Below are 26,035 nucleotides of genomic sequence, written 5' to 3'. Positions count from 1 at the left end.
CGTATAAAGTCATTGGAAGCTATTTCTCAGGACAGCCTCGCTGGCTAGCTACCTGCTGGAGTGAGGAAGATAATCAATAGGAAGAAATAGAGCTGAGCATGAGCCTGGGAAGCTGCAGAGCAGTTAATGCTGATAAAAGTAGATGATGTCAATATTTGGGAATAGCACAACTCTAGGATAATAGACAAAAGAGAAGTGCATATGTTGTAGGGTGTTCAAACAGGGGCAAAATTAAAGCCTAAGTGACAGATGATGTCCTAGGCTGCAAAAGACATTATTTATTACAGATATTGTTAAATTTCTACTGAAAGCCATATACAACAGAGCAAGATATTGTATATAAAAGATACCTAACTTTTATCAGAAGCTTAAATACCCATTTCTATTTCAATGGTCAGTAGGTTTCTGCTCATGATTAAGAAAGACTGTCTTTAAAACATTTGGTAGGTATATTTTTACATGCATAGAACTACATGCCTCATTAAGAAATTATTTTTTTAAAAATTATCTAAGTTGCTTCCAAAATAGAGTTAAAAATCATATAAAAGTGTAAATGAAAATAGGCTGTCAGTCAAAGGGTGACACCAAAGACATAAACCTAATTGCCTTAGCATATATTTGTGATTATAGCAGATGCCCTATTTTTAAAAGCTAGTAGACTTATTGGAAGTGAGTTAATGGTATATTTTTACACACTTAATACTGAAAATCAGTTTTCCTCTTGCTGTCAGGTGATGAAATTTTGTTCTTCTGTGCTGATCTTTCTGTTGATGTATTATGACATAGTCTGTCAACATGAACAGATATGTGAAAGGAGATTGGGTGACTGAGAGGTACAACCTGCATAGAGCTCTTCTTGAATTTTAAGCGTGTTATCATGTTTGGGTACAACAAGTAAGATTGTGCTTGCTTTAAAATGCTGTTATTTTAATATAATTTAAGCCCAAGCAAAACAGGTGGACCATGACAAGGTTCTAAAGCGGAATGAGTGAGCCAATTCCAAAACACGTATTTCAGAATATCTTTTATAAAGCTTTTCATATCTTAAGTTGATTTTTTAAAAAAATCATTTGCAAAATGTAAAAGTTTCTTGACGAAGAGGAGAAATCAATTCATGCACATGTGATTATTAAACATAGCCATTTCTCCCAAATTAAACAATTCCACAACTGTTACATGCTTTTATTGTCGCAGATGTTTTTATTGTTTGGTGTTAGATATCTGGATTATATCAAGTACACGATTCTGAGGTTAGGTAAAACAGCCACGCCTGATAGTTTTTACTTAGAACCAAGCTAACAAATGTTATTAGAAAAGCAAGTATATTTGTCTAGGACTTTTCCTTTTAAGCATATTTTTAACCATGAAAATACAGATTTAAATAAATGATACCTCTGCTTTTCATTTTGTGCTTTTATTTTGAGAATAACTATCTATTTTGAAAGTAATTTTACAGATCTAGCAAACTATACATTGTAGTTATTAATCTAAGATACTAGATAATTATACTAATTTCATATTCCAGATATACAATTTTATAAGCTTTCCTACAAATAAAACATTTGCTTTAAAAAGTGGCTAGGATGTTGTCATATATTTCATTTTTCATCTTAAATACAAAGAAATAAAATATCCTTATTCATTATTGAATTATAAAGAAGGCTTCATTTCAAATAAAGTATGAATTTTGATTTAGAGACACAGAAAAAAATCTTTTAAGATCTATACTTCAACTAATTTGTTAATCTTGTGCCACTTTCAGCATTTGTCACACATATAGACCAGGAAATTGGCTCCATCTCATTCTAGCTCTGTATTGAATTAAAAACCTCTACTGCAAAGAAGAGCATGATGTGGGGAAAGAATAAATTCAGTTCTTTCTTTAGTAATGCACATATATTTCCATACATTTCACATCCTAAGGGAGCCTATGAATGCATTCAATAAATACAAAACTATAAAGTATAATTCCAAAAAAGGAACAGGTTAATTTTTTTTTCTGGTTTCAGTATAGCATTTTAAGTTTGAAGACTGAAAATTAAGTATTTTTATTCGTTTATTTTACTTTTCTTTTAACAGACACCTTCAGTATTAAAAGTAAATCCATAATAATGAATCTTAGTTGTTCCATCCACTTGGATAATGTTAGCAGGTTTAGATCAAAGCAAATTAAATATCAGCAGTGGCAAATCGAGAAAAATGTTTTATGCCATTTGAATCAAGGTTTGCATTTAGTTCACTATAGTCCATCCTGGCTAATTTAGTAGACACTGTATGCAAACCACATATGTGTATACATTGAAAAGATTGTCCATTCCTATTTCATTTGTCTAGAGTAATAGAAAAGGTCTTTTTCAATAAAGTATAATAATAAAGGGTTAGCTTTTACACATGATGAGGGGATTTCTATTAAGATTTTGTTAAAATGAAATATGTCCCACAGGTGATTGAGATTACTGACTAGAAAGATAGACTTGCTGTATGTATAGCTCTCTATACTTTCAAGTACTTGAATCTTTGACTGCATTCTGAGAAGACAGTACAGTGTGGTAGATTTATGATGGCCTCATGGAAACAGAGCTAGCAAAGATTATGGCATACTTGTTTAGAAAAATGGTGAACTGAAAGTTCCTGATTTACACCAACATATATCTAGATGAAACCAGTTTGCAAATTGTCCTGAGGAGTCATCTTTTATTAAGTGTTTGATAGGTATGGAAATGTACATGCCTATTTTTAAACATATTCTAATAACTATGCTGACATTAGATTTGCAAATATTCTATTTAATATTTTTAGGTTAAAATTAATTTACCTTATATATTTATGTTTCTGAAATACCTTAAAGTTTAATTTCCAGCAATAAATCATATCACATTAGAAGATGTTTTATAATATATCAAAAAATAAAAGGTCCAATAGTATTAAAAATTTTGAGACGTCACAGTAAATCTGCATATGAAGACATTCAAAATATTTGTCTTTTTTAACATTTGTATTTGTATTCAAGGATAAAAAAATAAACCATCAAAGACTACCTACATTGGTCAACTTAAAGCTACCCGACTTCTTCGCTTTTTAAGTGTTTAATCACCGTGATCTTTATTTGAAGGGTAGAGCTGTTTCCCTCTGACTTTATAAGGCTAGTGAAGACACTCCCTTACTAAATTTAGGACTAAAATTGTGAGCAAATGTGCTTATAGACTTTTTTCTATGAGAAGTCTCATCCATGTATTATGAGAAATGACAGAATGCATTACATAAACTTGTAATTATTCTGCTATGCATTTCTAATTCTTGTGACTATATTCTTTGCTGCCCCCTTTAATTTTTTTTTTTTTTAATAATAGCTTATAGTGTTACCATTTATATTTAGGAGAACCACAAATTATTTTTCCAAATCCCACATACCAATTTATATACTTCCATTTAATCTGAGAAATAAATGTTCAGGAAAAGATGAGGATGTTATACAATTAGATGACATAACTTTGAAATTACTGGAATCACAGCTCCCTTAAAACCTTCATTGTGTTGATTGGATTATTCTTGTATTTTAAAGCTTAGGAGTTTAGATGCTTAATACTGGTATTGTGTAAAGTAGGTGTTCCTGGAAGTCACACTTAGGAATTATTGTGTGCCCCAACTGTTTCAGGGCATAAAATTTCTCTAACAGACAGCAGCTGACAGATTGGGAGAATCTAGCTCAAAGTGTCAGATAACTTTTAACTCTAATGTAGGTTTTGAAAGTATCTTTTGGGTCTCTCAAGAATTTTTTAAACGGATTTAATAAAAACAAATGGAAAGCATTTGAAGCACATACTTCTACTTTTGGCCCAGGAATTGGAGGGATACCAGCTCAGGCTCCTTTTTCCTTCATTTCCTTTTTCCTTCTTCCTTCCTTTTTTTTCGTTATTTCTATTTTTTTTCTTTTGCTGTGGTTAGAAAACACCTAACATGAGATTTAACCTCTGATATGGTTTGGCTGTGTCCCCGCCCAAATCTCATATTGAAATGTAGCTCCCATAATTTGTGTGTGTGTGGGAGGGACCCAGTGTGAGATAATTGAATCATGGGGGCGGTTTCTCCCGTACTATTCTGGTGGTAGTGAACAGTCTCGTGAGATCTGATGATTTTATAAGGGGAAACCCCTTTTGCTTGGCTCCCTGATTCTCTCTCGCCCTCCCTGATTCTCTCTCGCCTAGCCAGGTAAGAAGTGCTTTTGACCTTCCACCATGATTGTTAGGCTTCCCCATCCACATGGAGCTATGAGTCCATTAAACCTCTTTTACTTTATAAATTACTCAGTCTCAGGTATGTCTTTATCGGCAGTGTGAAAATGGATTAATACAACCTCTTAACAAGTGTTTAGTTGTTCAGTACAGTATTAGCTATAAACACAATGAGGTACAATAGGTCTTTAGAGCTTTTTCTTCTTGCATAACTGAGTACATCCATTAAAAACCAACTCCCCACTTCTCTCTCCCTCTAGTCCCTGGTAACCACCATTCTACCCTCTGCTTCTAGGAATTTGACTCCTTTAGATATATTATATAAGTGGGCTCATGCAGTACTTGTCCCTTTGTGCCCGGCTTATTTCACTTAGCATAATATCCTCTAGTTTCACCAGGATACCTTTCTGTGTCTAGTCATTATCCTCTCCTTCCTTGGAGGATCACAGGGAAGGGGCCTAGTTGGAATGTTCAGCATGAAATGAAGCAGTTCATTTACTAAGAGTTTGGCAGATGAAAGTCAGTAGAGCAAGACTGCTGAATTCTATGGGAAATAAGCACACCATGTTTTTAGCTACCATTTTAGACATTGCTGACTGTTGGGAAGCAAAGTTAATGTTCACTGAGTGCTCACCATGTACCAGGCATGGTGATAAGTGCTTCACTAAAATGGTCACATTTATCCACATAGTTCCCCATTGAGGTAGGTACTATTATTATCCCCACTTTACAGAAAAGGAAATTGAGTCATAGAGAGGTTTTAAGACACTTGCACACATTCATAGAGCAGATAAGTACTAGAGATGGGATTCAGTCTTCTATTTGAGCACTGTCATGCTGCTTCCTAAAAGTCACATAGCAAAAAACGTTCTTTTCTTTGAATCCAAGGGGGTAAAAATATACTCTGTCTCAATGGGGAAGAAACAGCCCTTCATTCACCTCTCCTAGTTAAGAAATAAGGAGAAAGCGTCCTTGACCAAAGTCAACTGACTTTGGCTACTTGGTTCTGAAGAAGAGTAGATGTATCCGGAGTTAGACAATCCAGGCTAGCTGTCAGAATGATGGATGTGGCAGGTCTGATTTTCAGGCTCTGTCTCAGTGGTATAATGTCTAGACCTCCACCATTCTCAGTGGCATGATTTTTACCAATGGGTTTGTAAAAGATGCACAAGTTTAGTGTAATCCAAGTATTCCATGTGAAAATATTATATTTTGAATTACATGTTTCTGTAACATTAATAGGAATTATTGATGATGTCCTTCTTTCCAAGAGCGTATTCCTTAGTTGTGGTTGTTGTATTTACATACCATTGTTAAAGATCAAGTATAAACTTATGATACTTTGAGAGAAATTATTGCTTTTTACCCTCAGGATAGGATTCAGTGCCTAACTTTCTGTACTTTTATCAATAATTGCTTCTATTATTTCTGTTGCATTCGCTTTTATTCAAAAAGGCTTTTATTAAAAATTGCCTTTTTCTGTTACTCATCAGAGTTGCAGATTATGTGAAAACCATTTACAACCACTGAGACAAACTCTAGGTAACCATAAAAACAGGAAGATAGTAAATGCAGTTTGCTAGTACATGTTAGGGAGGAGACAGAGATGTCAGAAAGGCACACACATATTATTAAGCAAACTGTAGAGCAAAGTACATAAGAATGGAAGCATTGGGGTCAGTGAAAAGAGAGAGAATTCTAGCTCCAGTTGATATGGTGGTGTGACCCTAGACCGTTAATTAACTTTCTCGGGCCTAGTGTTCTTTTTCTATACAATGGGTATTATAACAACAGAGATAGATGACTCAATAGAGGATTGTTAAATATCCTGTGAAATGGCACAGGTATAAGCACTCAATAAATATTACCCATCATTATCATCAATTTATAGGAGATTTTAATGCCTCTAAGTATATATCAGTTTGCCATTTGAAAAGTTACATTTTTGGCATATTACACTAATAAATGATATTTTCAATAAAACCTATATAATTTTGAAAATTCTAAGAATCAGACTCAAATCTGAGGGAAATTTTTTAAAGAAGAGATATAATTTAGAACATTATATGAACTTCTTGAGTTTATAAGAATTAAATTTTAAAAAGCTTGGTTTTACATGTAGAAGAAATAGTCTATAAACAAAATTTAAAATTAAATATAATTTTCTTTTTATAAATACCATGGGATTAACATTTTTTCCTACATTGTGGGCTACAACATTGAATAAGATCCCATCTCCTTGTGAAATGTATAATCCACTGGAATATTTAGTGATGAAAATTATAACAAAGAGTAGTATGGGAAAAACTAATTCCATGAAACTAATTTGGGAGTATAAAGCTGGGCATGTAATCTATGTTGCAGACTACTGAGAATGCCATGCCATTATCAAACCAATTTAAGCCTGCGTCTGTCCCTGTTGTGTATGTATGCATGTATGTCTATATGCGCATGTTCATGAATTGTGAAAACAAAGCAAAAAAGTATACTTTCATGCAAGATATCATTGCCTATTTGTAGAAAGAAAAATCGTGTTTTTTCTTCTCACCCTTAAGTGAAGATACTATTTCCCTAAAGGAACAATTACATGCTGCATAAACTGACATGCACGCTTGTATAACACAGTCATGATAACAGTGAAACAGTTTGTAAATAGCAAAATCTAGCCAACAAAAGTACGTTTATGATGTTTTCTGCATTCTTTCATTTTTAAGTTTTCCACTTTCTTTCAAAGTCTGCCGAGCAATGACATACATAATTTTAGAAAAAGAAAGGCAAAAATCTTTCCCTTTATGACTGACAAAAATAACAAATATTCCATCTTTTCCTTGTCCTTTGACTTGGGTCACTTGTGCCCTCGTGTGTGACCACAAGGCGCCCTTTCTGTTGACAGTTACAAGCAAAGTGTACATGCCTTGATTGACTGTGGCACAGTCAAAATAAGCCAAGATGTCTCGAATGATTTGGGCAGCCAAAGTGTCGCTGCGTAGGGCATAGTACAGTCATCTGCAGGATGCTTGGGTGAAACAGGCAAAAGGAGAGAGTGAACACACATAGATCTTCTACCCTATTAATTCACGAGTGAAATGAACTTGATGAAAAATGGTTTCAGACTTCTTGTCTAACTTCACCTTGTTAGGACCTTCTAACTGCTAGATACAAAAAATTATCATACTAGATTATTATTGCTGAAGTTAAACCCAAATTTCATGGTCTAAGCTGTATGTAGTAAATGTTGCTTTCAAGCGAGATATTAGGCATTATTTCCTCTTCTAATTTGGCATTAATAATAAAAGCAGGCCTGTCTATGACCTGTTATCAGAGATGTCTTCTGATGGAAATGCTGATTTTTGAGATTGACTTTGATGCTCCGTCTGCCAAGGCAAATAGGAAGTCAATAATCTACAGTGTTGACTCTTCACACTGAACTGTTGCTCTCTGCATGGAACCTCATGATAGAATTAAGACGGTGTATTTTCCAAATCTTTTGAAAATCATTTGTTCCTAACTCAGAAAACCATGATTAATGTATGCCTACATGGCACTAACAAGAAAAAGGAAAACCACTACCTGGAAAAAAAAAAAAAAAAAAAGAGAGAGAGAGAGAGAGAGAGATGGAGAACATGAGCAAATCTTTGCTACTCTTATTCAGTCTTTTCATTAGCAGATTTTACTCAGCCAGTCATACCATTAACATGTCCTGGGGTGCCCACAGGGCAACTAAAAAAGAGGAACTGTAAAACTGGAACTACAAAGCATGGACAAGCCAGGAAGTTCTACATATTAAATGAAAGTGAGGTAAGCATCTCCTTAATGTAATGTACTAGGAAAAGTTTCTTAAAATAATTAAGCCCTGAGCTGCAATTTGATGGAAGGACACTGTATCATAGGCTTATTTCCATTGTATTGCAGTTTTCATTAATTTGATCATGGATGGATTATTTTATTTTATGTTATTTTGTTTTATTTTATCTTATTTTATTTTATTTTTGAAACTCTGTTGCCCAGTGCAGTGGCATGATCTTGGGCTCACTGTAACATCTGCCTCCTCAGTTCAAGAGAGTCTCCTGCCTCAGCCTCCCGAGTAGCAGAGATTACAGGCACCCGCCACCATGTCCGACTAATTTTTGTATTTTTAGTAAAAATGGAGTTTCACCATGTTGGCCAGACTGGTCTTGAACTCCTGACCTTGTGATCTGCCCACCTTGGCCTCCCAAAGTGCTGGGATTACAGGCGTGAGCCTGCGCACCAGACTGATTCATTCTGTTTTAACCACTTATATTATTATACTTTTGGATTTTTTTGAAAATTTGTTACTATAGAATGCATTTGTTTAAATGTTGAAAATTTGTAATTTAATGTCCAATTACAAAGAAATAGTAAAATAAAGCATGGAAATATACAAGAATGAATTATATATCATTAAAATTATTCTTACCAACTTTCTAATGACTTAAAAATAAAAAGTAAAGCAAAAACTGTATTACACAAATTTATATATTATGAGCTCAACGATATAACATTTTGTATACCTAGGAAAATATTAAGGAAATTTAATTTACCAAATTTTGTCGTTAATTTTTAATGGTAGGATTTTGAGTGATTATTAATTTATTTTTCTTCTTGGCTTTTAACATTTTTCTCTAAAGAGCTTGTCTTATTTTGGAATTAGAAAAACAGAATTATTTTTTAAAAAACAAATGAGTCTGCAATAAAAACTTACATATGTAAATTTCAAGAAATTTGCTTTTGTATCAAAAGAAATAAATATTTTTGTAGTTTGAAAGATAATTCTAGTTTTTAATCTACATTATTATTTATCAATTCAAATGGGCACTGAGGCTGCCAGTAATACTAACATTGAGTCTGAATGTTAAAAATTTATCTGATTTAATAATACTGCCTCCTTGTTAATTTGCATTTCTTTGACTAGAAGATATAATAATTATTTTTTCCCTGTTTGAGTTCTAATTACTAAAATATACTGTATTTTGTCTGAATTATATATAATGTCTTTTGTCTATATTTCTGATTTTATTCTATTTGTAAGAATTCTTTATATAGCCTTAACACTTCCTGCAAATATCCTTCTTTGGCTGCATTCTTTTTATTTTACATTAATTTTTCTTCATCAGGAGAATGGCCAAATTTGTCAATATATTTCTTTGTGGCTATACCTATAATTTCAAATTTTATAAAGTGTTTAATACTTCAGAGTTCTATAAGTATAAAATCATTTTTTGGTAGTTTTTCAGTTGTTTTGGCTAGTTTTTTGTAATTAATCAGACACTTTAAATTAGCATGTATAGAGTGTTGACTTATAGTTTTTCAAATGCTAATAAATGGTACCAGTATCATTTATTTACATATTATTGGGTGCTTCCTTTAATCATATATACATGTATACATATATACATATGTATTCACATACACATATTAACATATATAGTATATGTATGTGTATGTTATTCTTGAATTTATTATCTTATTCTCTTGGTTTGTACATCTGTCTAGAAGTTTGTACATCTGGCTAAAATACTACACTATTTAGTTATCATTGCTTTAATTTTAATAAATTGCAATATTTTATGTTAGTACACACCCTCATGACTCATACTTTAATATCCTTGCCTGTTTGCTTTTCTAGATTAATTATTATTTGTTGCCAATGTCTGTCAGGCTATGAAAAAAAATTCAGTTGTGTTTATTTAAAATTGAGAATTATATTAAATGTGCAAATTAATTTAGAAAAATCAAACATAAATAATTAAGAATACTGAATTTTCTGACTCAATAAAAGAGGCTGATCAAAACCACAGAAACATGAATGGAAACAACCCCCAAAACTTTTTTTGTATTTTCCCCTTTTCTCCCACAGAGCTCTAGGAAGCAACAACTCTCTCAAACTGTATTAATCAGGGCTATATTAAGGGAATTGGCTCCCAGAAGTATGGAGGCTGAGAAGTCCCGCAATAGGCCATCTGCAAGCTAGAGAACCAGGGAAGCTGGAAGTGTGGCTCAGTGTATATTCAAAGGCCTCAGAACCAGGGAAGTCCATGGTATAATTTTCAGTCCAAGGCCAGAGAACCCAGGGGCCACTGGTGCAAGTCTGAGTCTAAAGGCCAGAGATCTTGAAGTTCTGATGTCTAAGGGCAGCAGAAGAAAAGCATGCTAGCTCCAGGAGAGAGAGAATGTAAGGAAATTACCTTTTCTCTAACTTTCTGTTCTACCTGGGTCCCCAACTGATTGGATGGTCTCCACCCACATTGAGGGCGGATCGGCCCCCACTCACTCCACCAACTCACACACCAATCTTTTCTGGAAACACCTTCATAGACACACCGAGAAGTAATGCTTCACCAGCTCTATGGGAATTCCTTAATCCAGTCAAGTCGACGCCTAAAATTAACCATCACACAAACATAACTAAACTTACTTTTTCTGTGTTGCTGATGGTTACAAACAAATGTTTCACAATTCACGGGAACAATTCTTCAAAATATTAAAATCTTTTTTTTTTTTTTTTTTTTAGTTCCAAGTTTCTTTTCTTTTTTTTTTTTTTTGTATACTTTAAGTTCTAGGATACATGTGCATAATGCACAAGTTTGTTACATATGTATACTTTGTTACATATGATCTCATTGTTCATTTCCCACCTATGAGTGAGAACATGCAGTGTTTGGTTTTCTGTTCTTGTGATAGTTTGCTGAGAATGATGGTTTCCAGCTGCATCCATGTCCCTACAAAGGACATTAACTCATCATTTTTTATGGCTGCATAGTATTCCATGGTGTATATGTGCCACATTTTCTTAATCCAGTCTGTCACTGATGGACATTTGGGTTGATTCCAAGTCTTTGCTATTGTGAATAGTGCCGCAATGAACATACATGTGCATGTGTCTTTATAGCAGCATGATTTATAATCCTTTGGGTATATACCTAGTAGTGGGATGGCTGGGTCATATGGTACATCTAGTTCTAGATCCTTGAGGAATCGCCATACTGTTTTCCATAATGGTTGAACTAGTTTACAGTACCACCAACAGTGTAAAAGTGTTCCTATTTCTCCACATCCTCTCCAGCACCTGTTGTTTCCTGACTTGTTAATGATCGCCATTCTAACTGGTGTGAGATGGTATCTCATTGTGGTTTTGATTTGCATTTCTCTGATGGCCAGTGATAACGAGCATTTTTTCATGTGTCTGTTGGCTGTATGCATGTCTTCTTTTGAGAAATGTCTGTTCATATCCTTTGCCCACTTTTTGATGGGGTTGTTTGTTTTTTTTCTTATACACCAGTAACAGACAAACAGAGAGCCAAATCATGAATGAACTTCCATTCACAATTGCTTTAAAGAGAATAAAATACCTAGGAATCCAACTTACAAAGGATGTAAAGGACCTCTTCAAGGAGAACTACAAACCACTGCTCAGTGTAATAAAAGAGGACACAAACAAATGGAAGAACATATCATGCTCATGGATAGGAAGAATCAATATCGTGAAAATGGCCATACTCTCCAAGGTAATTTATAGATTCAATGCCATCCCCATCAAGCTACCAATGAGTTTCTTCACAGAATTGGAAAAAATTACTTTAAAGTTCATGTGGAACCAAAAAAGAGCCCACATTGCCAAGACAATCCTAAGTCAAAAGAACAAAGCTGGAGACATCATGCTACCTGACTTCAAACTATACTACAAGGCTACAATAACCAAAACAGCATGGTACTGGTACCAAAACAGAGATATAGACGAATGGAACAGAACAGAGCCCTCAGAAATAATGCCACACATCTACAGTCATCTGATCTTTGACAAACCTGACAAAAACAAGAAATGGGGAAAGGATTCCCTATTTAATAAATGGTGCTGGAAAAATTGGCTAGCCATAAGTAGAAAGCTGAAACTGGATCCTTTCCTTGCTCCTTATACGAAAATTAATTCAAGATGGATTAGAGACTTAAATGTTAGACCTAATACCATAAAAACCCTAGAAGAAAACCTAGGGAATACCATTCAGGACATAGGCATGGACAAGGACTTCATGTCTAAAACACCAAAAGCAATGGCAACAAAAGCCAAAATTGACAAAAGGTATCTCATTAAACTAAAGAGCTTCTGCAGAGCAAAAGAAACTACCATCAGAGTGAACAGGTAACCTACAGAATGGGAGAAAATTTTTGCAATCTACTCATCTGACAAAGGGCTAATATCCAGAACCTACAAAGAACTCAAACAAATTTACAAGAAAAAAATATTAAAATCTTTAACCAATTAGTGATTACTTTTTAGATTAACAAACATGTTGAGAAGAAGACATTAAACCTAAAAGTCATCCTTACCTGATGACAAATTGTGACATCAGATTTTCTAGCACCTGAAATTTCAATTTTGAAAAAAAAGAAGGTGTTGGTTAGAAAGAAGCAGTTAATTCTAGGTTACAGGTCTATCGTAGGAAAAAATAGATCTAGTCAGAGCAATATGTTTGGGGCTTTGAATCATCTCAGAATGAATCAGATTGTCTGGGGAAAGAAGTCTGTGCAAGGGCTCTTGCAGACATCTTTTACCTGTTGCAATTTTGTATGATGCCCCAGTATTTGTAGCACAAGCATTTATTTTTGAGCCATGGTATCAGTTTCTGCTTTGATTCTTAACATTCTTTTTTATCTCAGTTAAGATCTCTATTATCCACTGCCTTATATTTTTGGTCATTTCATCAGAGGCATGATTATCAGTAGCTTTCTCTATATCGTTCATTATACCACACATATACTTTGTGCCAGCTTCTGGATTGTATATTTTACACATATGATTTCATTTACTCCCCAGAAAAAGTCTGAAGTGTACATATTATTTTGAATTACCACCTAATATTTTTACTAACACACTTGCTCCTTATATCCTTTAGCACCTTTAGTTTTGCTGTATATGGACAACTGTCCAGATGATCCCCATAGCTTCAATTAACTCCAGAACCTACAGTCCCCTCATTAGATTCTACTTGATTACTGCCAACTGACTGACTCAGTGACTCAGTGGGTGAGGTGGTGTTCTGTTTATGGTCAGCATCTGGATCTAGGTTGAGTGTCTCTAGCCCTTATTCTTTAGCTCTGCATCAATAGTCTGTTATCTTATCTTATCTCATCTCATGTTAATTTTACTCAGTCATATCATTAACATGTTTTCTTGTCTCTAGCCCTTATTCTTCAGCTCTGCATTAACAGTCTGTTATCTTATCTCATCTGATCTTTCTATCTATCGATTTGTTTATTCGTCAATTTAGACTTGTTATTTAACATGTTTCTCAAGGATAAGCAAAAATAATTCTAGTACTTCCAACATCCCATAAAAGTGACTCTTAAGGGAAACTAGAGGCAGTCCTTAAATTCAGTGTTGATACTAACATAGAAAAATGTGACCCCTTACTAATGTGTCACAGTCAGAGAGTTCTGGCCAAAATAATTCCTATTTAGATACATTTCTGTTGTTCCTCTATACCTGTGAGTTTATCTGGATACAGTTTCAATACATAACAATGTTCCCTAGGTTCTCAATAAATAATCATACCAAGGTAAAGTCACAAGAAAAGGAATACTAGACTTTGAATAGAAGACCTTGACTTAATTTTTGGCTGTATTATATATTAGCTGAGTCTCCACACAACTCTACAAAACCTTCTGTGTCTCTGCTCCTTTATAAAATATGGGTTGTATTATCAATTTATTCACAAGATTTTATAAAACAGTATATAGAAAAGACTATGAACTCAGGTACACAGTGAAATATTGGATTTGTAGGAAATAGATGGCACATTCAATGAGGCAATTACGGAAATTTATTAAAGAATTTATTTACAAGATATGCACAAGGTTAAGTGAAACTAACAAGAAGGAACTGTTACCATGGTTAGGCCAGAAGGAGCAAGAGAAGTGAAGCGTTTTTGGAATATAGAGAAAAAGTTCTGCCTGTTTGAAAGGACTGCCATACAGCAGTTCCGGCTTAAGTAGAGTTAGCTACAACTACAAACTCTTACTTCATCTAGTACTACCAGACAAATCCATTAGGAAAAAAGAAATAGAGCCCAGTTGGTCTAGAGTTCTAGACAATGAAAGCCAGTCTTCTAGAGCAATGAGAGAGTAGATAAAGGATAAAAGCCAGCCTTCTAGAGCAATGAGAGAGTAGATAAAGGATAGAAATTGGATCAGGTGGGGCAAAGAGACTGTTCATCAGAATGCTCAAGAAATGTTCGTTGAATACAAAAATGTTGAATCTAAATCCTAAATCATTCTAAAGATACAATAGTAGGCCATGGACTGAGGACTGAAGGTTTGATGGCAAAGTGAAAAAAAATAAGATGGGAGGAGGTAATTAGGAAATTATACTATTTTGTTAAGGATTTAAAAGAATGAATAAATTAAAAAGCAATGGGAAAAAATGGAAAATAAAAACAGAAAAATAACATGGGACATTTGAGCAAAAGCAAGTGTATCACTACACTAAAAATAAAGTGTAGACTTTAAAATGAATATATCATGTTATATTATACTAGTCATTCTGTCATTTACACTAGTAAAGGCTTATTCAATTTTGAAGCTTTAAAATAACTAAAAATAGAAAGTTGTTTATTGTGCTCTTGACTGAAACACATAGTCTCTGTTCCACATATGTATAGTCTTCCAAGGTACAGACAAATTTCTAGTTAAAATTTGGAAACTAAATTCAGTTTGGCATGGTCTTGATGCAATATTCAAATGAGTTAGATATCCATGCTACAAAATACAAGTTTGAGGGAGCTCAGCTTTCTAGGATGTTTCAAAAATGGAGATTTTTCTCTTAACCAAAAAAGTGAGTATTTTGCAAATTAAGTTGTTTGTATCTGTTTAAAAGGGGAGCTTAAAATCCATATAATTTACCTGTTTTCTGCCTGTGTATTTCATCACGTAAGTATTGGAGTCTAACTGGGTAATTTCACAAGCATACACAAAAGCCTAGTGTGATGCAAGATCTAGTGCTCATTACTATGGAGGATACATAGAAAAATATGTAGGAGAACCTGCTTTGCTTAGCATTTAGCTGAGACTAGTAGGAGGAAGAAAATACAAGAAACAACTAGAACTAAGACAACGAGAAATTAAAGGAAAGTTATATCAAAGATTATAATCACTTTGACCCAAAGGGAGTTTCGCTGATATTTGTGGTATTTAAGTTGGTTTGTAAGACAAGAAAAGGACAATATTTTGATGTAAATGGGAGAGTAGAAAAGGTTTTCTACATAACTAAGAAAAATAATATTACTAAACATTTACTGAGTGCTTACTGTGCATCAGGTATTGACTTAAACGCGTTCCATTCAATTAACTAATTACAATTCAATTTTACACAAAAAATGAATCATCAATTCTGCAAGACTATGTGGATACCCTTGTTTCTAAAGACTTAGGTTACCTACCATTCCGTGGGCTGAAAAAAGTATTTTTTCTCCTCACAGCCAAGCACCTAATAAAGAACAGTTTCATAATTTTTTGTGTATAATTTCATGATCTTAATAATTATCAAGCATGGGAAAAATGTTTATAATGTCTTCATGACAGATATAATCATTTTCCTAAAACAAGGTAAACAATATTCTCAATAAATAAGAATGATTAGCTTCAAGCTCATAATAAAATTGGTGAAATTAAGTTGTTTAAGAATACATTTGGATAATTGTTAAGTATGAAGACTAAATAAAAGTGCAAATTACAAAATAAAGTGTTATGAAATCTCTGATTATATTCTTCCAAAAGAGATGGTATTTACAAAAAAAAAAATGCAGATTTTTATGACTTGATGCATTCTAAAAATGTGGAGGTTCTTTGTAGAAATGACATATAACTACATGTAATAAAAGTACAATTCCCCAATATAAAGAAAGTGTGAGGCAAACTATATATATCATTATATGTTTTATTTATTTTCACCTTTAACAAATGTAGCTCTCCAGATGCAAGCTACCTCATGTCAAATTTAGATATCAAGTAATTTCCAGAGAGTTATACGGAAAATGATTATGAAAATGGACTGGAAAGTGGAGGTGTAGACCAGAAAAACACTTTGAACCAACCAAAGGACCAATGATCTATGAATCTAGAAAAGACATGGAGAAGGCCGGATGCAGTGGCTCATGCCTATAATCCCAGCACATGGGAGGCCAGGCCAAGGAGGGCAGATAACCTGATGTCAGGAGTTTGAGACCTGCCTGGCCAACATGGTGAAACCTGGTCTCCACTAAAAATACAAAAATTAGCCAGATATGGTGTCACGCACCTGTAGTCTCAGCTACTTGGGAGACCGAGGCTTGAAGAATCACTTGAACCCGGAAGGCAGAGGTTGCAGCGAGCCAAGATTGAGCCACTGTACTCCAGCCTGAGCAACAGAGTGAGACTCCATCTCAAAAAGAAAGAAGGAAAAACAGACGTGGAGAACACTTAATTTTAAAAGTACAGTTGGTGCCTGACATAACAATGTCAATGATTGACTACTTATATGGCAGTGGTTCCATAAGATTATAATACCATATTTTTATTGTGCTTTAAAAATGTTTAGATATGTTTAGACACACAAATACTTCCATTGTATCAAAACTGCCTACAGTATTCAGTACAGTAACATGTTATGCAGATTTGTAGCCTAGGAACAATAGGCTATATCATCTAGTCTAGGTGTGTGGTAGGCTGTACCACCTCTCTTTGTGTAAGCATACTCTATGATGTTTGTACAACAATAAAATCACCTAATGGCACACTTCTCAGAACATATCTCTATTGTTAAAAGAGGCATGATGTAGTGGGAATCATACAGTATGCAACCTTTCAGATGGGCTTTTTCACCAGTAATATACATTTAAGTTTTCTCCTTGATTTTCATGGCTTTTAGTACATTTCTATTTGGTGCTGAATAATATTCTGTTGTTTGGATGAACATCAGTTTATTTATCCATTGAAATATGGAAGGGGATTGTGGTTGCTCCCAAGTTTGGGAAATTACGAATCAAGCTGATGTAAACATTAGTGTGTATGTTTCTGTGTGAACATAAGTTTTCAACTATTTTAGGTAAATACCAGGAAGTAAAATTGCTGGATCTTATAATAAGAGTATGTTTAGTTTTGTAAGAAACTGCCAGACAAACTGTCTTCCAAAGTGACTGTACCATTTTGGATGCCCGCCAACAATGAATGATAGTTCCTTTTAGTCTACATCCATGCTACTTGTATTCTGGACTTTGACCATTCAAATAGGTATGTAGGGCTATCTTCTTTTTAAAAATTTTTAATTTTTGCAGGTACATAATGAGTGTATATATTTATAGTGTACATGAGATATTTTGATATAGGCATGCAATGCATAATAATCACATCATGGAAAATTGGATGTCCATCCCCTCAAGCATTTGTTCTTTGTGTTACAAACAATCCAATTATGCTCTTTTAGTTATTTTAAAATATACTATTAAATTATAATTGACTATAGTCCCCCTGTTGTGTTATCAGATATTAGGTCTTATTCATTCTTTCTAGCTATTTTTTTTGTACCCATTAACCATCCCCACCTCACCTACACTTCTGCACTACCTTTCCCAGACTCTGGTAACCATTCTTCTATTCTCTATCTCCATGAATTCAATTGTTTTAATTTTTAGATCCCACAAGTAAGTGAGAACATATGTTTGTCTTTCTGTGACTTACGTATTTCACTTAACATAATGACCTCCAGTTCCATCTATGCTACTGCAAATGACAGAACTCTCAAATGAAAGAATCACTGAGTAGTACTCCATTGTATTAATCCATTCTCACGTTGCTATAAAGAACTTCCTGAGACTGGGTAATTTATGAAGAAAAGAGGTTTAATTCATGCACAGTTCTGCAGTCTGTACAGGAAGCATGTATAGAGAGGCCTCAGGAAATTTACAATCATGGTGGAAGGTAAGGAAGAGGAAGGAAGCACATCTTACACTGCCAGAGCAGGAGGAAGAGTGTACAGGGGGAAGTGCTCACACTTTTAAACAACCAGATCTCATGATAACTGACTCATTATCAGGAGAACAGCAAGAAGGAAGTCAACTCCCATGATTGAATAGCCTTCCACCAGGCTCCTCCAAAATTGAGGATTACAACTCAATATGAGATTTGGGTGGGAACACAGAGCTCTACCATATTATTCTGCCCTGTCTACTCCCAAATCTCATATCCATCTCACATTTCAAGACACAGTAATGCCTTCCCAACAGTCTCTCAGAGTTTTATTTCATTCCAGCACTAATTCAAAAGTCCAAGTCCAAAGTCTGATCTGAGACAAGGCAAATCTCTTCCATCTATGAGCCTGTAAAATCAAAAGTTAGTTACATCCAAGATACAAGAGGATACAGGCATTGGGCAATTGCTCCCATTCCAATGGAGAAATTGGCCAAAACAAAGGGGCTACAGGCCCCATGCAAGTCTGAAACCCAACGCAGCAGTCATTACATCTTGAAGCTCCAAAATAATCTCCCCTTGACTCCACATTTCACACCCAGACCTCACTAATGCAAGGGTTGGGTTCCCAAGGCCTTGGGAAACTCCACCCTTGTGGCTCTGCAGGGTAGAGCTCCTGCAGCCACTTTCATGGGCTGGCATTGAGTGCCTGTGGCTTATCCAATTGCACAGTGCAAGCTTTCGGTGGATCTACCATTCTGGGTTTTGGAGGAGGTGGCTTTCTTCTCACAGCTCCACTAGGCAGTGCCCTAGTGGAGACTCTGTGTGGGGGCTCCAACTCCACATTTCACTTCCACACTGCCCTAGGAGAGGTTCTCCATGAGGGCTCTGCCCATGAAGCAAACTTCTGCCTGGATATCCAGGCATTTCCATGTATTCTTTGAAATCTTGGCAAAAGATCTCAAGCCTCATCTCTTGCCTTATGCATACCCACATGCTTACACCATGTGGAAGCTGCAAGGCTGGCAGCTTGCAACCTCTGGAGCAGCAATGTGAGATGTATCTGGGGCCCTTTTAGGCATAGCTGGAACTGGAATGGCAGGGACACAGGGAGCAGTGTTCGGAGGTTGCACAGGGCAATGGGATCCGTGTCCAGGCTGCAAAATCAAAGCCAAACCATATCATCCATTGTGTATACGTATCACATTTTCTTTATCCATTCATTTGTTTATGAATACTTAGGTTGCTTTCAAATCGTGGCTATTGTGAACAGTGTCATGACAACATAGGGGTATAGATATCTCTTTAATATACTGATTTCATTTTTTTTTTTTTTTGGTACATACTCAGAAGTGGGATTGCTGGATCATGTGGTAGCTCTATTTATACATTTTTGAGGAACCTCCAAACTGTTCTCTGTAGCAGTTATACTAATTTACATTTTCATAGATAGTGTACGAGGGTTTTTCCTTTTCTTTTCATCCCCACCAGCATTTGTTACTGCCTGACTCTTGGATAAAAGCCACTTTAACTGAGATCCATTGTAGTTTTGTTTTGCCTCTCTCTGATGATCCATGATGTTAAGCACTTTTTCATATGCTTGTTTGCCATTTGTATGTCTTCTTTTGAGAAATAGCTATTCAAATCTTTTGCCTATTTTTTGATCAGATTATTAGATTTTTTTCCATATAGAATTGTTTGAGTTTCCTATATATTCTGGTTATTAATCCCTTCTCAGATGGGTAGTTTGAAAATATTTTCTCCCATTCTGTGGGTTGCCTCTTCATTTTGTTAATTGCTTCCTTTGTTGTGCAGATGCTTGTTAATTTGATGTGATTCTATTTGTCCATTTTTGCTTTGGATGTCTGTGCTTGTGGCATATTCCTCAAGAAATTTGTGCTCAGAGTCATATTCTGGAGAGTTTGTCCAATTTTTTCTTGTTGCATTTTCATGGTTTGAGGTCTTATATTTAAGCCTTTAACCCACTTTGATTTGATTTGATTTTTCTATATGGCAAGAAATAGCGGTCCAGTTTCATTCTTCTGCATTTCGATATCCAGTTTTCTCAGCACCATTTATTGAAGAGACTGCCTTTTCTCCAATGTATGTTCTTGATGCCATTATCAACCATGAGTTTACTGTAGGTATGTGGATTTGTTTCTGGGTCCTCTATTATGTTCCATTGGTCGATATGTCTGTTTTTATGCCAGTACAACGCTGCTTTGGTTAATAATTGCTCTGTGGTATAATTTAAAATCAGGCAATATGAGTCCTCCAGTTTTATTCTTTTTGCCTAGGCTTTAGCTATTCTGAGTCTTTTGTTGTTCCATATAAATTTTAGGAATCTTTAAAAATTTCTTTCAAGAATGTCATTGGAATTTTGATAGGGATTGCTTTGAATCTGTACACTGCTTTGAGTAGTATGGACATTTTAATGACATTGATTCTTCCAATCCATGAACATGAAATATCACTCTATTTTTTGTGACCCCCTTCAATTTCTTTCATCTGTGTAATATGATTTTTATCATAGAGATCTATCACTTCTTTGGTTAATTTCCAGGTATTTACTTTTATTTGTGGCTAGAGTAAATGGGATTATTTTTGGAATTTCTTTTTCAAATTGCTCACTGTTGGCATATAGAAAAGCCACTTATTTTTGTATGTAGATTTTGTGTCTTGCAACTTTCCTGAATTTATCAGTTCTAATAGTGTTTTTTTTTTTTTTTTTTTTTTGGTGGAATGTTTAGTTTTTTCCAAAAATAAGATCCTATCATTTGCAAACAAACATAATGTGACTTCTTTCTTTCCAAAGTGGATGTTTTTTGTTTCTTTCTTCTGTCTGATTGCTCTGGCTGTGACTTCCAGTGCTATGTTGAATAACAGTGGGAATCTTTGCCATGCTCAGTATTTAAGAGGAAAGGCTTGTCATTTTCCCCTATTCGGTATGATACTAGTTATGAGTCTGCTAAATATGGCTTTTATGTTCCTTCTATAGCTAAATAATTGAGTATTTTTTTAATCACGAAGAGATGTTGAACATTATCAAATGTTTTTACAGTTTCAATTGATTAATCATATGGTTTTTGTCCTTCATTCTATTGATACGATGCATTGCATTGATTGATTAGCATGTGATAAATCATTCTTGAATCTTAGGGATATATAGCACTTGGTTATAATGAATGAGCTTCATCTTTTTAATGTGTTGTTGAATTTGATTTGCTAGTATTTTATCGATAATTTTTGCATCAATAATCATCAGAGATGTTTGCCTGTAGTTTTCTCTTTTATGAATGTGTCTTTGGTTTTGGTATCAGGATAATACTGGCTTCATACAATGAGTTTGAAAGCTTTCATTCCTCCTTCATTTTTCAGAACACTTTGAATAGGGGTAGTATTTGTTCTTCTTTAAATGTTTGGTAGAATTCAGCAGTGAATTCATCAGTTCCCAGACTTCTCTCTTTTTTTTTTTTTCAAACTGGGAAACTTTTCCTTATGGGCCTCAGTCTTGTTACTTGTTATTGGACTGTTCAGGTTTTGAATTTCTTCATGGTTCAATCTTGGTAGGTTGTATGTGTCTAGGAATATATCCATTTCTTCTAAATTTTCAAGTTTATTGGTATATAGTTGTTCATGGTAGCCACTAATGTTCCTTTGAATTCTGTGTTATCAATTATAATGTTTTTTTTTAAATTTCTGATTTTACTTATTTGGGTCTTCTCTCTTTTTTGACTAAAGGGTTTTCCATTTTTTTTATTTTTTCAAAAAAACAATTGTTTTTTGTTTCATAGATCTTTTGTGTTGTTTTCATCATTTCAAATTCATTTATTTCTGCTCTGATTCGTATCTCTTTTCTTCTCTTACTTTTGAGTTTAGTTTCCTCTTGCTTTTCTAGTTATTTAAGATGCTATTTCATTCATTTATTTATTTGAAGTTTTCTTCTTTTTTGATATAGGCACTTACAGCTGTGAACTTTACTCAGTACTGCTTTTGCTGTATCCCACAAGTTTTTGGATGCTGTGTTAAAATTATTATATGTTTAAAAAATTATTTAAATTTTCTTCTTAATTTCTTCATTGACTCACTAGTCATTCAGGAGCATACCATGTAATATTCATGTTTTCATATATATTCTAACATTCTAACATTCCTTTAGCTATTGACTTCTAGTTTTACTCCACTGTGGTGAGATAAGATGCTTGATATTATTTCAACTTTTTTGAATATTTTAAGACTTTTTAAGGACCTAATATATGGACTATCTTTGAGAATGATCCACATGCTGAGAAGAAGAGTATGTATTTGACAGATGTTGTATAAAATGTTTTGTAAATATCTATTAGATCAATTTGTTCTATAGTGCAAATTACATTTAATATTTCTTTGTCAAAGATCTGTCCAACGCTGAAAGTGCAGTATTGAAATCTCCAGCTATAACTTAAACAAATTTACAAGAAAAAGCAAACAACCCTGTTAAAAAGTTGGCAAAGAACTTGAACGGACACCTTTCAAAACAAGTCATATGTGCAGCCAACAAGCATATATTAAAAAAAAAAAAAAAGCTCAATATCACTGATCATTAGAGAAATGCAAATCAAAACCTCATTGAGATACCATCTCACACCAGTCAGAATGGCCATTACTAAAATGTCAAAAAATAATAGGTGCTGGCAAGATTGCAGAGAAAAGGGAATGCTTTTACACTGTTGGTTGGAGTGTAAATTAGTTCAACCATTGTGGAAGATAGTGTGGCGATTCCTCAAAGACCTAAAGACAGTTGTATCATTTGACCCAGCAATTCCATTACTGGATATATACCCAAAGGAATATAAATTTTTATGTTATAAAGACACATGCATGTGTATGTTCGTCACAGCACTATTCATGATAGCAAAGACATGGAATCAACCTAAATGCCCATCAATGGTCGACTGGATAAAGAAAATGTGATATATATATAGATATGCAGCCATGAAACAGAACAAGATCATGTCTTTTGCAGGAACATGGATGCAGTTGGAAGTTATCATTCTTAGCAAACTAACAAAAGAGCGGAAAACCAAATACCACACGTTCTCACTTATAAGTGGAACCTAAATGACGAGAATACATGGACACATGGGTGATAGCAGGGGGAATAACAGACACTGGAACCTATCAGAGGGTAGAGGGTGGGAGAAGGAAGGGAATCAAGAACAATAACAAATGGGTACCAGACTTAGTATCTTGGGGATGAACTAGTCTCTACAACAAATCCCGGTGACAGAGTTTGCCTATGTAACAAGCCTGCAAATGTACCCCTGAAGTTAAACTTGGGGTTTGTCTCTCTCTTTAGCTCTAATAATATATATATCTGAGTGTTTTAGTGTTGGGTGCATATATATTTAAAATTATAATATCCTCTTGCTGAACAGACCCTTTTATCATTATACAATTACCTTCTTTGTCTCTTCTTGCAGTTTTCGTCTTGAAATCAATTTTGTCTGATATAAGAATAGTTAATCCCATGCTTTTCTGGTTTCCATTGGCATAAAATATCTTTTTCCATCCCTTTATTTTCAGTCTACATGGATCTTTTTAGGTGACTTATGTTTCTTATAGGCAACAAATCATCAGGTCTTGTTTCTTCATCCGTTCAGTCACTCTGTGTTTTTTGATTGGAGAGTTTAGTCCATTTACATTTAATATTATTATTGATAAGTAGGAAATTACCCCTGCCATTATGTTATTTCTTCTTTTGATTGTTTTGCAGTCTTTTCTTTCTTCTTTCCTTTATCCCTGTCTTCTGTTTGGTAAAGGAGATTTTGTCTGGTGATATGCTATAATTTCTTGTTTTTATTTTTTGTGTGTTCTTTGATTTGAGATTACCATGAGGTTGTTTTGGAAGTCAGGGACACCAAATGGAGGGACCGGCTGGAGCCAAGGCAGAAGAATATAAATTGTGAAGATTTCATGGACATTTATCAGTTTCCAAAATTAATACTTTTATAATTTCTTATGCCTGTCTTTACTGCAATCTCTGAACATAAATTGTGAAGATATCATGGACATTTATCACTTCCCCAATGATTACTCTTATAATTTCTTATGCCTGTCCTTACTTTAATCTCTTAATCCTGTCATCATCATGAGCTGAGGATATATGTCACCTAAGGATTCTGTGATGATTGTGTTAACCATACAAATTGTTTGTGAAACGTGTGTTTGAACAATATGAAATCAGTGCACCCTGAAAAAGAATAGAATAACAGAGATTTTCAGGGAATGAGGAAAGATAACCACAAGGACTGACTGTCTGTGGGGTCGGGCAGAATACAGTCATATTTTTCTTCTTGCAGAGAGCCCATAGTTGGACGTGTGCATAGGAGAAATATCACTGAATTCTTTTTCCAGAAAGGAATATTAATAACTGATAGTCCTGGGGAAGGAATGCATTCCTGGGAGTAGGTCTATAGACAGCCACTCTGGGAGTGTCTGTCTTATGCAGTTGAGATAAGCACTGAAATACCCCATGGTCTCCTACAGTACCCTCAGGCTTACTAGGATTGGAAAATTCCAGCCTGGTAAATTCTAGTCAGATTGGTTGTCTGCTCTTGAACCCTGTTTCCTGTTAAGATGTTCATAAAGACAATGCGTGCACTGCAGGATGTAGGCCTTCATCAGTAATTCTAAATTTGCTTTGCCTTGTAATCTTTATTTTTTATTTTTTATTTTTTTATTTTTTATTTTTTATTATTATTATACTTTAAGTTCTAGGGTACACGTGCATAACGTGCAGGTTTGTTACATATGTATACTTGTGCCATGTTGCTGTGCTGCACCCATCAACTCGTCAGCACCCATCAACTCGTCATTTACATCAGGTATAACTCCCAATGCAATCCCTCCCTCCTCCCCTCTCCCCATGATAGGCCCCGGTGTGTGATGTTCCCCTTCCCGAGTCCAAGTGATCTCATTGTTCAGTTCCCACCTATGAGTGAGAACATGTGGTGTTTGGTTTTCTGTTCTTGTGATAGTTTGCTAAGAATGATGGTTTCTAGCTGCATCCATGTCCCTACAAAGGACACAAACTCATCCTTTTTTATGGCTGCATAGTATTCCATGGTGTATATGTGTCACATTTTCTTAATCCAGTCTGTCACTGATGGACATTTGGGTTGATTCCAAGTCTTTGCTATTGTGAATAGTGCCACAATAAACATACGTGTGCATATGTCTTTATAGCAGCATGATGTATAATCCTTTGGGTATATACCCAGTAATGGGATGGCTGGGTCATATGGTACATCTAGTTTTAGATCCTTGAGGAATCGCCATACTGTTTTACATAATGGTTGAACTAGTTTACAATCCCACCAACAGTGTAAAAGTGTTCCTATTTCTCCACATCCTCTCCAGCACCTGTTGTTTCCTGACTTTTGAATGATCGCCATTCTAACTGGTGTGAGATGGTATCTCATTGTGGTTTTGATTTGCATTTCTCTGATGGCCAGTGATGATGAGCATTTTTTCATGTGTCTGTTGGCTGTATGAATGTCTTCTTTTGAGAAATGTCTGTTCATATCCTTTGTCCACTTTTTGATGGGGTTGTTTGTTTTTTTCTTGTAAATTTGTTTGAGTTCTTTGTAGGTTCTGGATATTAGCCCTTTGTCAGATGAGTAGATTGCAAAAATTTTCTCCCATTCTGTAGGTTGCCTGTTCACTCTGATGGTAGTTTCTTTTGCTGTGCAGAAGCTCTTTAGTTTAATGAGATCCCATTTGTCAATTTTGGCTTTTGTTGCCATTGCTTTTGGTGTTTTAGACATGAAGTCCTTGCCCATGCCTATGTCCTGAATGGTATTACC

The 26,035-nt window shown here is 34.8% G+C and overlaps 1 long non-coding RNA gene across 1 annotated transcript in view; it reads left to right on the top strand.

The window, feature by feature from the left end:
• The window catches only part of LOC112630236, a 74,547-nt gene that overhangs the window by 17,720 nt on the left and 30,792 nt on the right, over positions 1-26,035 (top strand). The gene's annotated exons all lie outside the window — the stretch shown is intronic.

Source organism: Theropithecus gelada, chromosome 8 (assembly GCF_003255815.1).
Source record: "Theropithecus gelada isolate Dixy chromosome 8, Tgel_1.0, whole genome shotgun sequence".
NCBI lineage: Eukaryota > Metazoa > Chordata > Mammalia > Primates > Cercopithecidae > Theropithecus > Theropithecus gelada.
This window is presented reverse-complemented; position numbering and strand designations above follow the sequence as displayed.